This window comes from Aphelocoma coerulescens, chromosome 7 (genome assembly GCF_041296385.1).
Source record: "Aphelocoma coerulescens isolate FSJ_1873_10779 chromosome 7, UR_Acoe_1.0, whole genome shotgun sequence".
NCBI classification, from domain to species: Eukaryota; Metazoa; Chordata; class Aves; order Passeriformes; family Corvidae; genus Aphelocoma; species Aphelocoma coerulescens.
This window is the reverse complement of record NC_091021.1, coordinates 11,525,142-11,533,713: the sequence shown is the minus strand read 5'-3', so window position 1 is coordinate 11,533,713 and position 8,572 is coordinate 11,525,142. Positions and strand designations below refer to the sequence as shown.

At 43.9% G+C, this 8,572-nt stretch overlaps 1 long non-coding RNA gene across 1 annotated transcript; it reads left to right on the top strand.

Annotated features, from left to right (window-relative positions):
- Positions 1-223: 223 nt before the first annotated feature.
- Positions 224-4,451, top strand: LOC138113599 (uncharacterized). The gene is made up of 5 exons (XR_011152279.1): positions 224-374; positions 666-850; positions 1,672-1,779; positions 3,120-3,203; positions 4,351-4,451. It is a non-coding gene; the product is annotated as an uncharacterized lncRNA (long non-coding RNA).
- The last annotated feature ends 4,121 nt before the right edge of the window (positions 4,452-8,572 follow it).

Here is an 8,572-nt window from a genome sequence, read left to right as displayed (position 1 = left end):
TCAAATCTCTTGCCAGGGATTGTAGCATAGAATGATTAACCTGATTTTATATTTTTGGATAACTATCAAGTGCCCGAATATTTGTAGTAATAAATGCCTTCCATATGTGCTGATACTGCATCCATGGAGTGCAATAGCATGATACGGTTATTGTCTTACTTGAAGACACTAATTATAACTAATCCTATAGGCATGTGAGTCATGAAACACTGGCCCAATTTCTGCCAGCTTCTGTGAGATGCATCTGACTTTGTTCATGGGAGCAATGCAGGTCAGCACAGAGCTCAAGGCAAAATTCCAAGAGAGCTGGGGATCCTGAGGTCTCTTTTCAGAAGAAATACAGGTGCTTGATATTTAAGCACTTAAAGCTGCAGGTGGGCACTTTACCAGCTTATACCTTCTGAGACTTCCTTGTAGGTGTCTTAAAGTGTCAAGATGCCACTGAAAATAAAATCCTAATCTTACAAGCCACTGTTATGTAGCCCTGTGATCTGCCAAGTCAAAATTGGCAAGGGGCTCTCAGGTTCCTTAATTTGTTTGGTGCCTGCTAGACTGGCATGATAACCAGGCTTGGAGCACTGCTGGTGCCCATTGGGTTGTGTGGTACTGAGGATGCTCAGCTACTGCAGGGACAGTGCTTCTCTGGGAATGTGATGTCTTGCCAGGTCAAGCTCTGAAACACACCTTAATGGAAAAAACCTCTTCGGTGAATGACCATAGATCTACTTTCTGGTTGGTAAGAAAAAGCAACAGAGGAACTGTATGAAGGTTATAATGTTGTAATAAGAAGGCTATAAAAACAGAGAAAGAGAGACTAAACCAGCGTTCCAGTAGTTTTCCCCTGAAAGAGGTAAGCCCGCCCAGACGTCTTGCTTTTAAATACTGACTACTGCATATGTTTTAAACCAAAAATAATACCTTTTGATTGGAAATGTTTCAATAACATTATTTGTGCATTTTATTGAGGCAGAGGTTACAATTATTAGAGTCACCAGGAATTTCAGACATTTAAACACAGCCTTTATTTCTCCAGAGTAAACCACATCCCTGTGCGATTATTCTTCTATCTAAATGCCTTCAAACCAAGTCTTAAACCAGATCTGACATTTGTTGCTGGTGGTCCCTTGTACAAATTGGCCCTTGAAGTGAACATGTGGGGTTAAACAAATGCCAAGGAGATGGGACTGGATGCTGAGGGATCCCTGTGGGTGCTGAGGGAGGCAGAGCCTGTGCAGGATGCAGCAGGCAGCCCTGGGTAGATCATGTGTCTTTGAGAAAGCTGCTGCCAGTCTGGTCAGGTACTGTAGTCTGGGCCCTGCAGACTTTGAAAGAATAAGGAGAAGGGTTTGTCTGGTCATGGAAACTGTTCCTTCAGCCATGCAATCTTTTTATGGCTTTTCTTTCAGCTGGCTTCTCTCCAGGAAGCCAGCAACTTCATCTGTGGCAGAGAAGGGACTTGGCTCAACAACCAGAATGTCCCACCCAGCATGCTCTGTGTTTCCCCCTAATCTTTTCAGCAAATGTTTTTGGAACTTTAATTAAAAATCTGAGACTCTTAAAGGGCCTCTAAGACCTGAATCCCCTTTGTTTTCTGGCCTTTCTACATCCTCTATTGGCAGCAGGGAGACAGGCATTTAAGCAATTTCTGTTTCAATTTTTTGATGCTTCCAGGAGAGCACATGTAAGAATTTGGGTCTAAAAGCCCATTAACAATGATGACGACAAACTTTGAAGCCAAAGGAAGTGTCCAGCTTACAACCTAGGTTGGGACATAAGGAGGTAAGAGTTTGTTCAAGAGGTGACTTGAGAGAGCCGTAATATAAGAGAAATTCTCCTCACCTGGCCAAGGAAGTTTCAGCACCTGACTATTTAAATCTCCAGCAAGTGCTTGCTGACTTGGAGGGAGCAGGATTAGGCTCATGGTGGAGTGCAAGAACGATAATTATGATTTCTGTCCTCTGCTGTCTGTATCGTCTGAATGTGTTTTTGCCTGTGTACTCTATAAGAAAAGATGCTGAGAAATCTGAACTGGGATGTTGGTATTCCTAGAGAGAGGACATTGGGGTTGCCATCTCACCCCAATAGTCTTGTCACATAGCACTTTGTTACTGGTTGTGCACTTCTCCAAGGTCTGGGCTTTCTGATCCTGTCTGAAGCGTGTGTGACATTTTCTTTTCCCAAGGACAGCAGCACACCGACTGCTCAATCCCTACCCTCCTCTTCCTCCATAAACCCCCAACAATTTTTAGGAGAAACATTGTTCTTGCTTATTCTTGCGGTGATGATGAGCCTGCAATAATGAAGGAGCAGAGTAAAATACAGAGCTCTTGCTCTAGTGAAAAAGGTGAATGTGCAGCCATTGCTCATCTGAGGGCAAGCAGGTTTCTGGCAAGGCTGTGTGTGTACCAGTACATAGAGTTTTGTCTACATAGTGGGCCAGGTCTGGAGTGCACTGTCAATTAAGAGCACCAATTCAAAGTGATTCACAGCAGATTACACCAGCCTCTCTCTTGATGGAGCACACTCGGGTCCTGCGCCTGCAGGTGCTGCACAGACTGCCAAGCCTGGAGCTAGCCTGCAGTTATGCTGTCAGCCTTGCTTAGATCTAATGCTTTATGACAACTGTCTACCTGTAATGTGATAATGGGCTGAAAACCTCTGCAAAATTGATAGGGTCTCTCGCAAAGAAGGAGAAACTTATAATGTGGCAGGCCTGATCCCTTTCTTAAGGTCCACATGAACTGCAAAGATTTCTTTGCAGCTGGCAAGTCTGACTGCTCTTCTGCTCCTGACAGAGCGTGACTGTGTTGGGGTCCGTGAGGGTGCTGACCTCCTACTTTATTCCAGTGCAGGGGAAATGACTTGTTGCATTTTCAGGCACTTTAAATCTGTTTTTAACTTTGAATCCTAAAATACTGTTGGTGTCTACCTGCTAGAGCTTCGCCCATTCTGTATCCATACTTTTCATATTCTAGATAAAATCATCTTCTGCCTGAAAAATGTTTCCAGGGTTTATACAATAAGTTCATTATGTTTAATCCCTAAAATACAAGTCGTTATCTAGAATGATTAACAAGTAGTGTTCTAAAAGAAATTATGCTTAACATTGTGTAACACAGTCTTTACAGAAGAGGCCAGATTCCTACCCACCTTTTTCTGGTGTGATCCAGGAAGAGCAGCCGTGACTTTGTGCTAGATCGGTGGTAAGTGAGAGCTGGGCCTAAAACATCCTGATGTGGTTTCAAACCCTCCAAGCTTGCTATCCAGGTAAAAGCACTGCAGCTAGGAAGTTGCAGCCGTGGGAGGGGTCATCTTCCTGGCTCTGGGGAGGCCCAGGTATGTTCCCTGTGAGCTCTGCAGCTGATGATCAAGAAAGTGACAACACTGTGCCTAGTTCCTGGTGCAGGACTTGATGGCAACTGAAAGCTCTTTATGTAGCCAAAGTGTTGTCATTTTAGCTGATATAAGTAGCTGCAGCTGGTCCTGTTCCAGGTGCCCAGCTTCCACCCCAGCTCAAGCGAGCCCAGGGCTGGCACAAGGTACTGGCAAGGCAGGCCCCTGCATGAGGAGAGCAGAACAGCTGTGGTCTCCTGAGGCCCTTTGCCGGTGTAGGGAACTGGCCAGCACAGGTGAGGGTGGCTGCCGGAGTAAACGCCAGGGCTTTGGGAGGGATCAGGGAGATGGGCCCTCAGGGCCTGCGCCGCACACCAGTGCTCCGGCCCTATCCTTGGGTGTGCTGTGGCAAAGCCAGGAAGCAGCTCTCAAGGCTGTGCTCTCTGTGGACTGTGCTCTCCAGATCAGGGTCCCCTCCAGAGAAAACAGGCATGTTTACACAGAACACAGCTATCTTAACAGCCATGTGATAATGAAGAGGCTGGAGGCTGCTGGATAAACCCTTCCCTGCAACCTCCTCATCCTCCAGAGTGTAGGCCCCCATGGTAGCTCTGACCCCTTTGCCATTCCCTGCCACATCTGTGGGCTTATCATGCTTCTTAAAGAGCCCGTAAACCCATTAGCTCTGGGTAAATGATCCCTGAGCTGTCTTTAGAATAATTAAAACCACAAGGCAAACAGTTACTCTGGACTATCAGCAGCATATCAACAAAACTTTTGTCTTGAAATGTGTGTTCAATTTCTGTTATTAAAAGGCACAGAGCCATATGTGAAACGTTATCATGCATCTTTGTGAAATTAGCAGAAGTATTTGAACAACCATTTTGTCTCTATCAAAACAGTGCCTTATTATTTTTTCATACTATGTAGGAAGGTGAGAGAGCCTTATGAAGGCAGGAGGGCTCAGGCAGGCAATTTGACTTCTGCAGCCCCTGACCATGTCTGTCTGCTGCACAGAGGCACACACTGTCTGAGGAGCCTGGATGGTGCTGGCCGTGAATGGGGAAAGAGGAACAACATGAAGAATCCTGTGCTGCTTTTAATCCTGAAACCCAGGACTGCAGGTTTGATAAACTCCTTAATTGCTTTAATTTGAGTGAAGCTTTTACAGTTTTTACCAAATTTAGTTGCCGTAAGGGTCAATAGAAGCTTGACTATTGATTCAGTTGGAAAAGAAAAAAGACCAATGCTGAATGTGCTTTGAAATTCCCACCACTTCTGCTTAAGAACATATGTTAGAAAAAGTGATGTCACTTCTGACTGCTTATAAACTTTCAAAATAGCATTAGACCTTTTAAAATAAAAAAATTCTAGTCCTTAGCTTTTTGAACTATCTCTTGAAAATGGCATCAAAACTGCAAACTGCTTAAGAGCAAGGTTTCCTGAAGGAAAGGGAAAAGGAGGAGGAGCTGCTTCTGATTAATAGTGACCAATAATTGTGGGCAAGGTCAATATATGTCATACAGCCAGTCTTGAAAAAAAATATGGTGTGAAGTGTTTTTGCACTTAATAAACATTTTAAAAAACACTTCTGAAACGAAAAAGGCCCCCAGATTATTGATCTGTTCCGTCAGTGCATTTCGCAATTGACACTAGCATACAAGTCCTTCCTGTGGACCAAGTGTCTTTAGTTCTGGCTTTGTGTGGCATAAAGAGGACATAGTTGGAGTCTTTCTTGCAAGTATCTGGTTTCAAGGGTGGTGAAGACAAGGAAGATCATATTTGGAGAAGATGATCTTTAAAGAAAATGCTGGGGCTTCTTGTTAGGCCTAGTTATCAGCCAATGGATTGAGATAAGGCAAACAAAACTGTCTGCTTAGTCAAACTGAGCAACAAGATCCCTTGATTGTCAGAGCTGAATCAGCAAATATAAAAAAGCTAAATATAGCCAACCCTACACTTACAACCCACTTGTGGTTTTCACGCTGACAACCTAGTCACTAAGTATAAATGGTCCTCCCACTACTGGTTTGTCTGCGTCTCAGGTTATATTCAGGGGTATGACTGCATCTCTAGCCTTGCAGTCTTAGCTGGTTTTTTTAAACTGAACAAGTACATTGGAGCTTTCTAACAGTGCCAAGTATTTCTGCTAGAATATATTCTGGAGGGTTCATGTAATAACAAATGCGTGAAGGATTTCTGATATGAAAGACTCTTGCCTATAGTAATTTTTTAGCTCCAAACTAGGATTAGTTTAGTTTTATAAATGCTTAAAATCTGAACCCATATATCTCCAAACATGCAGTGGCCAGAACTTCAGGCTGTTGATACATCTATATTATAGACAGTAGGTTTAGCATACATAGTAATATGTGATATGAGCCCTGATTACACCGACTCAACTCTCCTCTTTATTAATGTAGAGCAGTGGCTTTTCTCCTTTCTCTGGAGAGCTGTGGATCCTGACTGAAATTTGACACTTTGCTTTTCTGAGAGAACCTTTTGTGGATCCTTACTGAGCAGCTCACAAATGCATAAGGTTTAGTGGAGCAAAGTGAATCAGGAGACCAGAGATAAGCTTCCGAATTAACAATTTAGCTATATTTGTGTGTTAACAGCTGTTGATATGTAATTTGCACTGGTAAATGAATGTATAGTCATTGTTTTGTGCATTAGGATTCAGTCTCTTTTACACATTATGCAGTGCCAAATGCAGTGACTTTAGGATTTTTGCTACTTGGAAAGGCAACTGAACAAAAATGTTTTCAGAGACACCTTTGGAGTCCATCACAAATACCACCTGAAGCTTATATGAAATTATACAATAAGCTGCCAACACCTTTCTAAACATCATGGTTAGCAAAAGGTGGACATGTTTTAGGGTATAGAGAGAAAATCACACTTTGTGTAAGTTCTGGAGTCTCAACAGCCATTAGACTCCTGTGCATTCCCTTGCATGACATCAGGCTAACTTGCAAAATGCAGTAAGATTTCTGCTTTCACAGAAAGACCTTTTCTCTGGTGCTGCCACCATAGAACTAAGGAAGGGGAAACACAATCCAAGGCTGTTGCAGCTGTCCACCAATCTGAAGATGCCATGGCATGAAGCAAGTTTTGGTTTTCACCAAACCAAGCTTACTCAAATAGTGTGCCTTGTCCAATGTGCTTGTACTGCTCTCAGGTATTTTGTGTGCTGCTTACCAGTGAGTGCTGTACTGCAGCCCATTCTCCCTCCAGCCCAGCCATGAGAAATCCCTCCTTGTTATCCATCCTGTAATGTGACTGACTGGTAATTAATTGGCAGGGGTTGTACAGGAAAGCTGACTGAACAGCTCAGGGACAGGGCCTAGACAAAAGACTGCATTTCCAGCCTTGGGAAAACATGGGGAGAAGAATCAGGAGAGAGAGAGAGAGAGGGAAAAATCCACTGAAGTCTTACAGGGTAAATCTCTACCTTCCTTTTCTACTGGGTGCCTAGGCAATGGAACTGGAAATAGTTGCCAAAGAACAAATACTTTGGGAGAAATAAAATGCATGCAAGGTGTGTGTTTCAAGTAGCTAATGCTGTGGTTGGCAGTGAGCTCTTTCACGGGACTACCTAGCCGGAAGGGGACAGAGCTCAGGCCTAAAGAAGCAACTCTTATGTTTTCCACCTACATCAGGGAATGATCCAGTCACCAGTTTCTGCAGCTGTTCCAGCTTCTGCTGCCTTTTGAATGCTTCTCCACAAATCTTTTCCATGCCAAAAGTTTGCAGCTGCAAGTTGTCTGAATGCCTGTGCAGCTGGGAGATGGTCCACCTGGGTTTCAGCCCCCCTCTTTCCCCAAATGCAAGCACTCTGAACAACATTATCACCTCTGGTATATTGGCACTACTGATGTGGGTTCTGTTGCTCTTTAAGCCCCTGCAAGATAAGTTTTGCTCTGGGTGTGGTGTCTCAACATGAGTATCCAAAAGGAGCAATAGCTTCATCAATTTATCTATTATAGAACTTAAATGCCTGAAGTATAAAATACCATAATTCCCAAGAACTGAAGCTGAAGTATCAAAACATCTCCAGCTGGGACAAAGTTAACAGAGTCTGATAAGCTGCAGTTTGGCTCTGTTTGCAGTGGAGATACCAGTCTGGAAAACTGCCCAGTGTGCTGTTGCAAGAGACCTGTAATTAGCATGTGACCACCACTCGTAGCGTATCTGAGGTAAAAAACCTTCCTGACAAACCTCATCTCTCTTCAGTTGTTGCAGGCTCTTGATCTTTAGCTATTTACAAAGCTGTGGGTAGTCTTTTAATTAAAGCTCCCAATTATGCATTTGACAGAGATTCTGAAGGCCAGCCAGTTGTAATGTTGGATGCCAATTGATCATGGAATGTCTCTGCAAATTTACAGCCCTGTGATCCACCCTGTATCAATATTATAGTTGGATGTCTTCTGCAGTTGTGTATAATCAGCATCTTATTAAATCCACAGTATCCCTATATGCTATGTGTAATAGTTTCTAGAGAGCTGGATCACAGTGTAAGTGCTGCATGTATGGGGGAGTGGAGGTGACTGTTACTGGTAGCACCTACAAAAGGGATTAAGCCTCACAAGGGGACACTAGGGAATCTCTCAGGAAATAAATCCTTTGAGATGCCCTAGCTGGACCAGCTCTTCTGCAGCAGGCTTGTATTTAGTAGGAGTGAGTTACCAAGGATGTCAGGGGTGCAGTGAAAACACCATTTTCAACACAAATCCAGAACACACCATGATAAAGCTATGATGGAGAAAATTAACCCTATCCCAGCCAAACCCAGTATTGCCTTCTGAAGGGAGAACTTGCAGTTGCTGCCTCTGTTTTCGCTCCGTGAGTGCTGTAGTTACACCCCAGCTGACCTGCAGGCAGGCTGGGGGCTGGCTGGGGTTCGAACAGATGCACAGAGCAGCTTGCTGGAGCAAGATGGGAGTGGGACAGCAGCAGAGCTGCCTTAGTTTTTTGCAGACCAAATAATTAGCCTGGACAGAGCACCCTGCTGGATTTCAGGTCCCCAGAGGTCTTGGGTGTCTGCCCTAATCTGAATTGCACAATTCAAACATTCACCACCTTTGCCAAGTGCAACTAGGTGATGGAGAATCAAAGCTAGAAATGTTCTGTATTTCTCTGTTTGGGGTAGCTGTAGATTCTGCTTTGCATTTACAATGTAGGCACCTGGAAGTAAAGGGTATAGAGGTTTTCTCTGCTCTTCCCAACAAAGGAAAGT